The sequence below is a fragment of the Emys orbicularis genome, chromosome 16 (genome assembly GCF_028017835.1).
Source record: "Emys orbicularis isolate rEmyOrb1 chromosome 16, rEmyOrb1.hap1, whole genome shotgun sequence".
In the NCBI taxonomy this organism is placed as follows: Eukaryota; Metazoa; Chordata; order Testudines; family Emydidae; genus Emys; species Emys orbicularis.
Window position 1 is genome coordinate 12,695,385 of NC_088698.1, and position 12,624 is coordinate 12,708,008.

Consider the following 12,624-nt stretch of genomic DNA (forward strand, 5'->3'; position numbering starts at 1 on the left):
GCTCCTACTGCGACCATCGCCAGGAGGGAAAGGACTGTAGGCCAGCAAGGTTGTCAAGAACACATCAACTTTTCCTTTCTCCTTCCCAGTAAGTGATGCTGATGAGTTTGGCTGCTACTGGAGGTGACACTGTAACCATTTCAAGGCGTCTCAGCGTGGGCTAGAGTGACCAGATAGGTACCAATTACCGCCTACTGCCTGCCGTGATTTTTCACACTTGGGAGCTGGTCACCCCAGAATGAGCTGGCAGAGTAGGATGGGTCTCAGGCCTACTCCCTCTCCTGTCTACCACTGGCTGACAAGCCCCCTTCAGTGCCTGCTGAGGGAGCTGAGGAGACGGGGGCGCCCCCTCATCACCCACTGCGGGGGCGGAGGGTCATTTCCCGGTGCGATGGGATCAAGGACCCCGCTTGACCAGAGCAGCCGCCAAAACCGTTCTGCCATTTGCGGCAGTGGGTCCCCAACGCAGCCGGGGCCCGAGCACGGTGGGGACCAGGCCAAACCGGTTCGAGGTCCTCGCTCGCCGGGCATCAGTAGGTGGGAGGAGCCAACACCATGGCGCCTTCAGTGGGCCTGGCTCTGCCCTCTCCGGGCTCTGGGCCTGGCTCCGCCCCTCACCGAGGACCAGAGAAACAGGCGGCGCGCGCTAACGTTCCAAGTGGTCCTCGCCGGACGGAGGGAGACGCCGCCGCCGCGCATGCGCTTTTCCAACGCGCGTGCTGCGTAGTCTTGGCCTGGGCCCCGCCCCCATCCTAGCTCGGCGCTTGCGCAGTGTAGTGGCTCTGGTGAGGGGAGGGCAGGGGAGGGGGAGTGACGACCGCCGTGACCACCCCTCCCTGCCCGGTCGCTGCTGTCGGGTCTCGGAGCGGCTTCCCCGGAGCCGGGCGTGTGACGAAGCGAGAGTGGAGGCGGCGCTGCCCGGTAAGGACCGAGCCCGGGAGCCACCCGCTTTCCCGGAGGGGGCTCCGCGCCGTGCCGGCCACAGGCCCTGCCAGGCCCCGGGCAACTGACCCCTTCTCTGTCCCGCCCGCCGCTGCGCTGGGGCCCCTCCGTGACCTCCCTCTTCTCTGCTCCCCGCCCCGCCGCCTCGCAGCCTGCTCCCCGCTCCGGGAGCCCCCCGGCCGCCCCCCATCTTTGTCTCCTAGCTCCAGCATGTCCCCTCCCCCTAGGTCCGTGCCCAGCCCTCCCCCTAGGGCTGTCCTCCCCCATCGCGCTGACAGGCGCCAGCCAGGGCTAAACCTGCCGCTGCCCGAGTTCCCTTCCTGCCGGCACCAGCACCCCCTGGCCCGCCCTAGCCTCACTGTCCCTGCCTGGCTGTCATCCTGACCTGGCCCGGCAGACACGCGGCGAGCTCCCGCTGGGGCCGAGGGTGTCACCGCTGCCCGGGACAAGCATTCTGCACCGGGTAGGGCGTAAATAAACCATGCACCGATTATTATAAACCATGCACCCAGATAGCGCACAATAAAGCCGAGTTCTCTACCTGTGATAGTGCTTGTGTACACTGTCATGCCAGTCAAGGTAGTGAACTCTCCCCTTCCACTCTGTGCCCGCCTTCCTCCCCCTTAACGCTCTCTGGCTGCCCTCGCTATTTCCTTACTCCTTCCACCCATCTCTTGTTTACTTTCTTTCCTCGAGATCTTTCCCCTGTCCCCTTACTCCTTTTCCCTTATCTGTTTCTTCTCCGTCCTGTCCTTACTGCTCTTCCCTGTACCCCCCTTGCCCATGTACTACTCCTTTCCTTTCCATCTTCCCCTGGCCTCTTCTGTACAGCTATTCCCAGGGGATCTGCTGCCTAACAGCATGTGGGCTCTAGAACACTTAACTCACACATCACACTGTTAAAAAACAAAAACAAAAAAGGGACATTAAATGAAAAAAGGTTCCTTAGTTATTAATGAAACAAAATCGACATACCCCATTGGCTACTTGTGACTTGATGGAAATAGTTATTACAGTTCTATTTAAATATTTTAATTAAGCAGCATTGTTTTCCCCAAGGTGTTGTTTTTTCCCCCCAAAGAGGCAAAGTTAGGTGAATATGTTTCCAAGAAGAGCAGTATGTCCTAATTCTACCCTATTTGTAGTGGGATTACTGTGTAATGAAGTGAAATCATCACTACCAGGACTCTAATTTTGTGTGTGTGTGTGGCTGCCTTTGCATATTTTTGCAGATGGGGATTCCTAAACTTTTCATGCTGGCTGGGCAACAAATATAGAGAGCAGCCTTACACACACAAATGGCAAAGAACGTACACTCTAAAGCTCAGGCTCACTGTATTCTCTACTCCCGCCACGTTATCAGAGAAGAAATCAAGATGGTGGGGATTCAGCACCTGCTAAGCACACTGCACTGAACTCCCTTCTCCTTACCAAAAAGCCTGGAACAGGTTGTGGATGAAGCATTCTGTCTGTGCTAGTGGTTGAAATGGTTGGCACCCTCAAAGAGAACCTTTCTGCTAGAATGGAACTAGTTATATTGTGAAGTGGTTTTACAGTGTGAATTTTGTTTGGACCGAGCCCGGGAGCCACCCCCTTTCCCGGAGGGGGAAAAAGGCTAATATAGTGCCCATCTTTTAAAAAAGGAAGAAGGAGGATCCAGGGAACTACAGGCCAGTCAGCCTCACCTCAGTCCCTGGAAAAATCATGGAGCAGGTCCTCAAGGAATCAATTATGAAGCACTTTGAGGAAAGGAAAGTGATCAGGAACAGTCAGCATGGATTCACCAAGGGCAAGTCATGCCTGACTAACCTAATTGCCTTCTATGATGAGATAACTGGCTCTGTGGATGAGGGGAAAGCAGTGGAAGTGTTATTCCTTGATTTTAGCAAAGCTTTTTATACGGTTTCCCACAGTATTCTTGCCAGCAAGTTAAATAAGCATGGGCTGGAAGAATGGACTATAAGGTAGATAGAAAGCTGGCTAGATCATCGGGCTCAACGGGTAGTGATCAATGGCTCCATGTCTAGTTGGCAGCCGGTATTAAGCGGAGTGCCCCAAGGATCAGTCCTGGGTCCGGTTTTGTTCAATATCTTCATTAATGACCTGGAGGCAGGGCCTGCGCTTCCACTAGGCGACCCTAGGCGGTTGCCTAGGGCGGCAGGATTTGGGGGGGGGGGCATTTTGCCATCCTTGGCGGAAATTCGGTGGCGGGGGGTCCTTCCGCTCCAGGTCTTCGGCGGAAATTCGGCGGCGGGTCCTTCACTCGCTCTGGGACCCGCCACCGAAGTGCCCCAAAGACACGGAGCGGAAGGACCCCCCGCCGCCAAAGGCTCAGAGGAGCGCTGCTGCCTAAGGTGGCAAAAACCCTGGCACCGCTCCTGTCTGGAGGATGGTGTGGATTGCACCCTCAGCAAGTTTGCAGATGACACTAAACTGAGAGGAGTGGTAGATAGGGTAGGGTAGGGATAGTATACAGAGGGACCTAGACAAATTAGAGGAATGGGCCGAAAGAAATCTGATGAGGTTCAACAAGGACAAGTGCAGAGTCCTGCACTTAGGACGAAAGAATCCCATGCACTGCTACAGACTAGGGACAGAGTGGCTAGGCAGCAGTTCTGCAGAAAAGGACCTAGAGGTTACAGTGGACAAAAAGCTAGATATGAGTCAACAGTGTGCCCTTGTTGCCAAGAAGACTAACAGCATTTTGGGCTGTATAAGTAGGAGCATTGCCAGCAGATCGAGGGACGTGATCATTCCGCTCTATTCGGCATTGGTGAGGCCTCATCTGGAGTACTGTGTCCAGCTTTGGGCCCCACAGTACAGGAAGGATGTGGAAAAATTGGAAAGAGTCTAGCGGAGGGCAACAAAAATGATTAGGGGGCTGGAGCACATGACTTATGAGGAGAGGCTGAGGGAACTGGGATTATTTAGTCTGCAGAAGAGAAGAATGAGGGGGGATTTGATAGCTGCTTTCAACTATCTTAGAGGGAGTTCCAAATAAGATGGATCTAGACTGTTCTCAGTGGTAGCAGATGACAGAACAAAGAGTAATGGTCTCAAGCTGCAGTGGGGCAAGTTTAGGTTGGATATTAGGGAAAAAAAATTCACTAGGAGGGTGATGAAGCACTGGAATGGGTTACCTAGGGAGGTGGTGGAATCTCCTTCCTTAGAGGTTTTTAAGGTCAGGCTTGACAAAACCCTGTCAGGGATGATTTAGTTGGTGTTGGTCCTGCTTTGAGCAGGGGGTTTGACTAGATGACCTCATGAGGTCCCTTCCAACCCTGATATTCTATGATTAGGGCTCTTGAACATTTTTCTCCCCATGGTTGGTAACACCAGTTCTTCTTCATCAAAGTAAACAATTTTGGGAGACATAGTATAGACTGGCTATTGCTGGTGTTAACACCATGTTGACTATAAAATAGTCCTGAAAGTGGCTTCCCCACCCTTGCTTGGGTTTTTTTGTTTTTGTTTTTGTTTTTCCTTAGCAACATAAGGAGTATCAAGTCCGGTCATCCTTGATTTTGTTGGAGGACCTTTGAGGTGTCTTGGGGATATTTGTGAATACCATAGGTGTTGTATCTCTAACAAAGTTTTCCTTTTTTCCAAAAAATGAATTATTGTAGTTGTTAATAGAAAAACCCAAACCAGTTTTAAGTAGTTTGCCTAAGAATCCCTCTCCTGCTCAATTTTTACTCTCTTGGCTCTTGTAATGTCACCATTTTGTTATTTCTCCAGTCGCTTTAGTCAGCAGCCTGGGATTTGAATTTCTGTGTAAAACAGAGTTGCATTGGGGTGCATTATATTTAAATGAATGGTTTTGGAATTATTATGAGACATGATTGCATGCAAATTTCCCAATTCTGGTTATGCAAAAACCCAGCCTTTTGAAGCAAGTGCCCTGAGAAAAGGGTTTTTGCTGATTACCTGTTACCAAAAGCTAAGATCAAAGGCCCAAGCTGCATAAAGAAATGCCTGTTCTTTCCATCCTGTGTTCTGGTTTTGAATCTGAGACAGTTATGAACTTGTAACAATGGGAAAAACCCATTTGTGTGTTTTGAAGGACTGAAACCTACCAGAGCCAGGGGTTGCTGTTTGGGTGACCTCTGGTATGTATGTCTAAGGTTCTTTTATTGTTTTTAATGGTTCTCTGTAATGCATTAAGAATAAATGTGCTTGCTTATAAAGAGCTGTGTGATAACTTATATGTGAGGGTCATGATGCTGTTAGCCTTTGGAGAGAAAGTAAAGTGCAGATGCTGGCCTGTTTAGGCAGTCTGGCTTGCTGGGAACATCACAGTGTAGGCAGGGAACTGTGCAGACTGGAAATACCCAGGTCCGGAGGGAAAGAGACATGGGTCTCTAGCCAAGAGAGGTGATAGCTGGAGAGCCTGGAACCCAGAATGGGTGCCCTTGAGGGTCCATGGAGGGGGAATACAGGTTCAGTTACCGTGAACTGTGATGCCAGGATCTTTAATTTTTCATGGATTGCTTTTTGTGTTGTACGGTGCTATTCACCTGCTCTGGAATTTATCCCCACCACTCCAGTGTGAAATAGCCCAAATTTTGTAATCTTCCAGGCACCTTGTAAAAGACATCTTTTTGATAGGGTTTGAGGAGAGGGCCGAAAGGTGTGCTTCCCATAATGATGAAGGGTTGGAAATTAGTTTATGTATGTGCCTGGCAGGCCAAGTTCCTGTTGAAATGATTATTTTAGTTCTTCTGGAATTTCACTGTATTGTATAATGTGTTAGGGCACCTAGAGCATTTCATAGGTCTCTGTTACCTTTTTAAGTTTAAATAAATAATAGTACTTGTAGGTGACCTGCTTTTTTGGCTGCTTTGTTTTCAAAAGGAGTTTTCTGGTTGCTTTTTACTTTTTAAAGCAAGGAATCCTTTACTATACTTCTGTTTAGAAATTCTGTTCTTTATTCGGCCTCTTGTTTGTACCTTTGGATTCTAACTAGCAAATATTGGCTCTAATCCTACAAATGCTTAAGAAAGTGTGTAACATTACTATTGTGAGTAAACCCATATGCTTCAATGGGAAAAAATCATGTGAATAATGTTAAGCATGTGCTTCAGTGTTTGTTTTTGATTACCCTAAAGATTTAATCTTTTTTAGTAATACACTTATAATGAAGAAGAAAAAGATAATTGGCTGTAGAGATTGAATGAGTTTGAGGCTATGATTACGTGTATAGTCACAAGGAAAGTGTACTTATTCTGCTTTGATGTACTAATTTAAATTAAAATTACTTGGGAATTCACCATTGGGAGTACTTATTATTTAATACAACTTGCAGGTGGTGGTTGGCTGCTGCATCTGAGCAGACACTGCAAATAATGTGGCGTCTAAACTTTTTACACGCACACAATTACATTCCTCTTCATAAGTAAGAGGACAATTGTGTTAATCATATTTATTCTCCTATGTGGTAACAATAGTTACTTTGATTTTTATCTTTGTACCTAATGTCGGAATGCCTCAGAATTAATGTTGGCTATATACAAGAAGTATATTCCAAATAAACCACAGAGCAAACTATCCAGAAATTAAACAGGGAAAGAAATGTTGTATGGGTGTAAATTACAGGATCAGATACTAGGTTTGCTCACTGCATAGAAAACAGGGAAGATTCTTGGATGAGGCACTTCTAACATCTTGTTAGGTGCTGTAAAGTAATCAGATCTTCTAGGAAGAATATTTAGGTGAAGCACACCCATGTTCCTTACATACTTAAATCTTTTAAACTTGGCTTCATTGCTAAGACTTAGACAAAATTTACATCTGTTTTCATACTGAATGTATGTCAATTTTGCAACTCTTCTTGCATCTTTTTGGAAAATTGCAGGCAAACTAGTGGACATCCTGGCACAAATTGGTGAGTGTGAGTGCATATAAATCAGCATGCACTCTTTTACTGTCCATTCCCTAGAGTTGAAATGCTGGATTGTCATATTTTGCTACATTCACATTTTTGATCATGTTAAAAAACCCTAGACATCTGAATAACTATCAGAGGGGTAGCCGTGTTAGTCTGTATCCACAAAAACAAGGAGGAGTCCGGTGTTAGTCTTTAAGGTGTTACCGGACTTCTCATTGTCTTTCTGAATAACTATGTATCTTGAAGCCAATTGAAATGGTTGTTGGTAATTTTGTAATTAGACATCAGTTATGTTAGTTTAATTTTCTTTGTGTTCCCTTTTTTAATCTAAAAGTTTACTTGACTTGGATCATTGCTTGAACCAATGTTCATTACAAATTAAGACATTATGTAATCAATATAACACAGAGACTGATGGTCTCTTCATTAAACAATGAAAGGGAATTTATTTTTTCTTTCCTTTCTGCACTCTTGTACAGAGGAACTACTTTTTTGTCAGTGGAAAATAAAGCTTTGGCTGCTTGAAAACAGTCTTGAAAAGACTTTTGGCCAAGAGTTTGAAATTCTTAGAACTCTTTGTTTAAATGTATAGGAAAGTTTCATTCTTAATTAAAAGCAGACATTGGTGTTGACACATGGGGCATTCTTTAAAAACTGTGATATGGAATTTCCTCAGTATTTTGGGGGGGAATGGGAGAGAGTCTTCAGCATATTTTCCTGTACAAAGGACAATGCTAAAACTTCGGCGATCTTAAAATTAACAAGCCTTAACTGAAATAGAAATGTCTGTAAAAATGATCCAGTAAAGTTTGACGTTTCTAGGGTTAGAGGTAACTGGCTTTACTTTTTCTTGCATTACTAAGTTCCAGTGATCTTTTTTTCAGCAAGCAGTCCCTGAAGTTTGACAGCAGTTACTTTAACTGTGTATCCATTGGGCGGGAGAATTCTCTTACCTTTTGTTCTTACCCTGTCAGCCGCACTCCCTTGCTCATTAGATATGGCTTTGCTTTTCCTAAACAAATATCCCTCTGTTTCTGTAATTCCCTACCTGTTGGACATCACAAAGTCATATGGTAAATATTGTCATCATATGGAGGGATTTGTTAGTGGAGTCCCTCAAGTTTTCTTTGGGAAAGCCCATGTGGTATGTTCTACTTTATGGGCATCATGGTCATGCCGTATTGCCACAAATTGATCAGAACAAGTTTGCTTGCTTGCTCTTCACTGTGATTTGAAGATGAAAAAAATAAGATGAGTTGACCTCTGTTTCTCCCCCTACCCAAAGAAAAAGCAAATAGAATTTTACAAAGCAGCTTTATGTCTTGGCTTGATGAGAGTGGGTAAAGACTTAAATATGGGTCTTGAAGATGGTGGATTCGCTTTATTATGGATTCAGCTGTTGGAAGCTATACCATCAAATTCCCTTTGGACCATCTCATCTTAATGATGATGTAGCACTTAGACAAGATAAATATTAGATGGGGTGCACCTCTAGATTCTGTTATTCCTTTGCTCTTTTTGACAAAAATTAAGATATTACAATTGGCTTAATTCTCTTATGTACACCTTCCACTGCTGCCCCATTCTCTCCTGCTTATCTAGTACAGAATTAGCAGGGATGATTTTCTCAACTGTAAGGTCATCCTTTATTATTTCCTTTGAGAAGGATGAGCCTCCTCTTGGGTTGAATAAAGTTTTAAAGGTGACCTTGCACTACTGCTGAAGAATGGAGGCATATATCATTATTCCACTTTACAAATGAAAACCAAAGCACAAAGAGAGAGTGATTTGCCCAGGTTCTTAGAGAAACTCATAGCAGAGCTAGGAACAGAACCCTGTATTCTGCTGTAATAGTTTATATGTAATGATGGAATGCCTCATGTCTCATATGATAGTGCCTATGAGAAAAATTACTTCAATATATATGCTTAATTACACTAAATTTGGTCACTCAGGCCTACCCTCCTTTGTCCATTGCTTTGAATTTTACAGATGCGATAGTATAAAATGTTAGGCCCATATTATAGAAAAGAGAATAGTCACTGAAAGGCTGACTGACTTGTCCTGTGGGATAGTACATTAGGCCTCTGCCTATAAGCCAAAAGACATGTTCTACTCCTCATGATGCTTACTTCCTGTGTACTCTTGGGAACCTCTGACCCCATTTATAAAATGAGGATATTTTTATGAGCTGGATGAACCTTGTTATTGGTTCTTAAAACCTTATTGAAGTTGATAAGTGTGAACTCGCCCTTCAATTAACTGTAAACATAAGCCCCACCTAGGACAAAAGGTGTGTGTGAACCTGCCTAGGAGCTTTTGGGATGAGTATCATTTTGGGTAGGTGTGTTTGGGAATGTGAGAGAACACACAGATACTGAGGTCACAGACAAGAACAGAGAGAGAGGCATAGGAAAAGAGACAAGGAAAAGCCAAGCAGAAGTATGGAAGACATTAGGGAGAATGATTTTTGGGTCTGATGTTGGCTAAAGGGGCCTTGGGGGGCTGGTAATCTAAGAAACTGTTCTTGGTTGCTTCTGCATTCAGAGACTGAGGACTTTGAAATAGTCTTGTATACAAGAACTGTACAAAGAAATACCTGGCTACCACCAATTTCTACACCTAACTGGAACATCCCCAGAGGCCCCAACTTTGACTAGCTGCTCAGGTCAAAATGGGTGTAACAATATTAATGCTTTACCAGGGTCTGAATATTAAATAGAAATATTTTATAGTTCTTAATAAATTCAGCAGTTACCTGCCCTCTACAGGTTGGAGGAGTACAGAACACCGCATGGTATAGTACTGTACAAGCATTCTTTAGCATGTCCTATGTCTGTTTCCTTCCACACAATCTGGAGGAGATTTTTATGATATATAAAAGAGAATAGATTAGGTTGCAGGAAGAGAGTGATTTTTTTTTTTTTTTTTTTAAGAAAATGAGAAGCTATCCATAGAAAAGGAGTGTTCAGGCCTTGTTGGAGGAGATTGTGTAGTGGTCTGAACATAAAGCTTGCAAAGCTAGGGGGTTCCAAAGAGGATGGATTTAGACTGTTCTCGGTGGTAGCAGATGACAGAACAAGGAGTAATGGTCTCAAGTTGCAGTGGGGGTGGTTTAGGTTGGATATTAGGAAAAACTTTTTCACTAGGAGGGTGGTGAAGCACTGGAATGGGTTACCTAGGGAGGTGGTGGAATCTCCTTCCTTAGAGGTTTTAAGGCTTGACAAAGCCCTGGCTTGGATGATTTAGTTGGGGATTGGTCCTGCTTTGAGCAGGGGGTTGGACTAAATGACCTCCTGAGGTCCCTTCCAACCCTGATATTCTATGATTCTAAATATTTACTCTCAATGAACCAGTCAATAAATATATGCTTTATGGGGATGCAAACTAAGCCCAGGAAGGGTTTACTTGCATTCTCAAGTTAGACACAGCAAGTTCCAGGCTGTTTACTATGTAGATTTTTCAGATCAGGCTTTAAAATATGAAAGTCTGTTTGCTGTTTGTGAAGCATTCTGCAAGAATGGGGGTTTGCTTTTGTCATTTAATGAAACTTTTTTCCTCTCCAATTGTTGTGCAGTATTCTGTGTGTCAGTTGCTGCTACTCCTAGAGTTTCATTGTACTGTATGTACACCTCTACCCCGATATAATGCGACCCGATATAACACGAATTCGGATATAACGTGGTAAAGCAGTGCTCGGGGGGGGGGCTGCGCACTCCGGCGGATCAAAGCAAGTTCGATATAACGTGGTTTCACCTATAACATGGTAAGATTTTTTGGCTCCCGAGGACAGTGTTATATCGGGGTTGAGGTGTATATAACTTGTAAAGTGTTTTAGGAAGAAAGGTTCTATATATGTTTAAAATACACTTGCAGTATACTCCATAAGAACAGAATACGTTAGGCAGCTGTTACAGCTTCTCCCCTCTCTCTCCAAGGAAACTCTTAGGCTAACGATAGTGATTAGTAATTACTAATTCTAAATTGGGGCAGTACTGGCATGAATGTAGCTAAAACAAAGCAAGTTACTGGTGAGTAACCAGACAAGGCCTCTGTCATCGGCAACTAGATTCCAGTGGCCTCGGTTAAGGATCATGTTCTTATGGAATCAGTAAAATAGTTTTAGAATATGGAATTCGCATACACTGTTGTCAGTTCTTTGCCAGCCAGAAATTCCAAAGTTCTGGAGACTGTGGCCTCTTCTTTTTTTTTTTTTTTTTTAATGGGATTTCCTTTCACTTCCTTCTGCAGGGCAAGTTAGAGAGATGCTGGAGGAGGAGCTCAGTGGGTTTCTGTCAGCTCTGTAAGCAGCAGCAGGAGGGAGCAGGGAGCTCAGAGCTGGGTTCAGTAACCAATCTTGAGCCCTCCTACAGTGTTCACCCTCCCTTCTTTGCCATCTTTTTTTTTTTTTTTTTTGGGGTGGTGGGTGTTTCTCCCCTATTCCCCAGTCTACACAAAAAATATACCTGCATGTCTGCATAGTGGTGGTGGTGATTTACAAATGCACCTTGCTAGACCTATTTCTCTCCCTTTCCCAATTCTGGGATGGGAGGAGATCATAGAATCATAGACTTTAAGGTCAGAAGGGACCATTATGATCATCTAGTCTGATCTCCTGCACAAAGCAAGCCACAGAATCTCACCCACCCACTCACTCCTGTAACAAACCCCTAACCTATGTCTGAGTTATTGAAGTCCTCAAATCGTGGTTTAAAGACCTTAAGGTGCAGAGAATCCTCCAGCAAGTGACCTGTGCCCCACGCTTCCCATTCCCTTCAGACTGCTCCAGGTTTTGGGATTGGGGATGGCACAGGTGGTCCGTTTACCTGATAACTCTGTCACCTCTCCCTTGTCGCCCCTCTACAACCTGCATCAGATTATTTTTTTGGCACAGGTGCTCCTTTTACGTTGGCCTTAGGGCTGCGAAAGCCTGTTTAGGCAGCAATTGCTGCTCATGCTGGCTTTGCCCCTGCTGCTGATATAGGAGTCTGCCTGGGTGGGGCTTCAGACTGGAGAAAGGAGAGGTTCAGGTATGGGGCCCTTAAATACAGAAATAAAATTTCTTAAAAGTTAAACACTGGCCACTTACTCTGACCATTACTTTTGTGAGGAGTTATGTCAGTGAGTGAAAATCACACTGTAAAGGACATTGTCAGCTTGAAGTCTAGTCATTTAAAAAAACGAATTAAAGTTTTAGTTTTAAGTCCAGCACCTGCCCTTGAGTTATCCTGCCAGTTTTTGTGGTCTTACAATTGCATATTTTTATCTTTTAAAAAATGCTTCTCTTTCAGTTTTGCTGTGTAAAACACTCATACCTGCAGGGGGAACTGACAGCTGGTAAGTGGGGACATGACTATACACACAGTGCAGTAAGCAATCAAATGAGCAAAAGTGGGGTGGGAGGGGGAGTACTTTTCTCTCTCCTGGTTACCTGATGCTCATCATCACTCATCTTAGGTGTTACTTGTAACAATAGAAAGAAAAAACATTTTCAGAGTGTAATTTTTAGGTTGACCAGGTCCTTTTATTAAATTAATAACTTTTGTAGCTAAAGCAGGCCAGTCAGTCATTGGTCAGATGTGTGTTAACATGCTAGAACTGGAACTCTTTTCTGCCCACCAGTGCTATTAACCCAGAAAACCCAGTCTTCAGAGTAATCATTGATTAATTTTCCATGAAAATGCAGCCTAAGGCTCTTGCTGAGGACTACATTTTTTGTTGTCTGTGTAATACTTTTATGACCTGAAATGGAGCTGTAACTGATATTCTGAAACTGTGTGTATTATTTCAACTGC

General features: G+C 44.4%; 1 protein-coding gene across 1 annotated transcript in view; it reads left to right on the forward strand.

Moving 5' to 3' along the window:
• The first annotated feature begins 825 nt into the window (after window positions 1–825).
• The window catches only part of SPECC1L (sperm antigen with calponin homology and coiled-coil domains 1 like), a 100,519-nt gene continuing 88,720 nt past the window's right edge, over window positions 826–12,624 (forward strand). The window contains exon 1 of the mRNA XM_065418038.1: window positions 826–921. The gene's annotated coding sequence lies outside the window, so the exon portion shown is untranslated. The remainder of the gene's footprint in view (window positions 922–12,624) is intronic.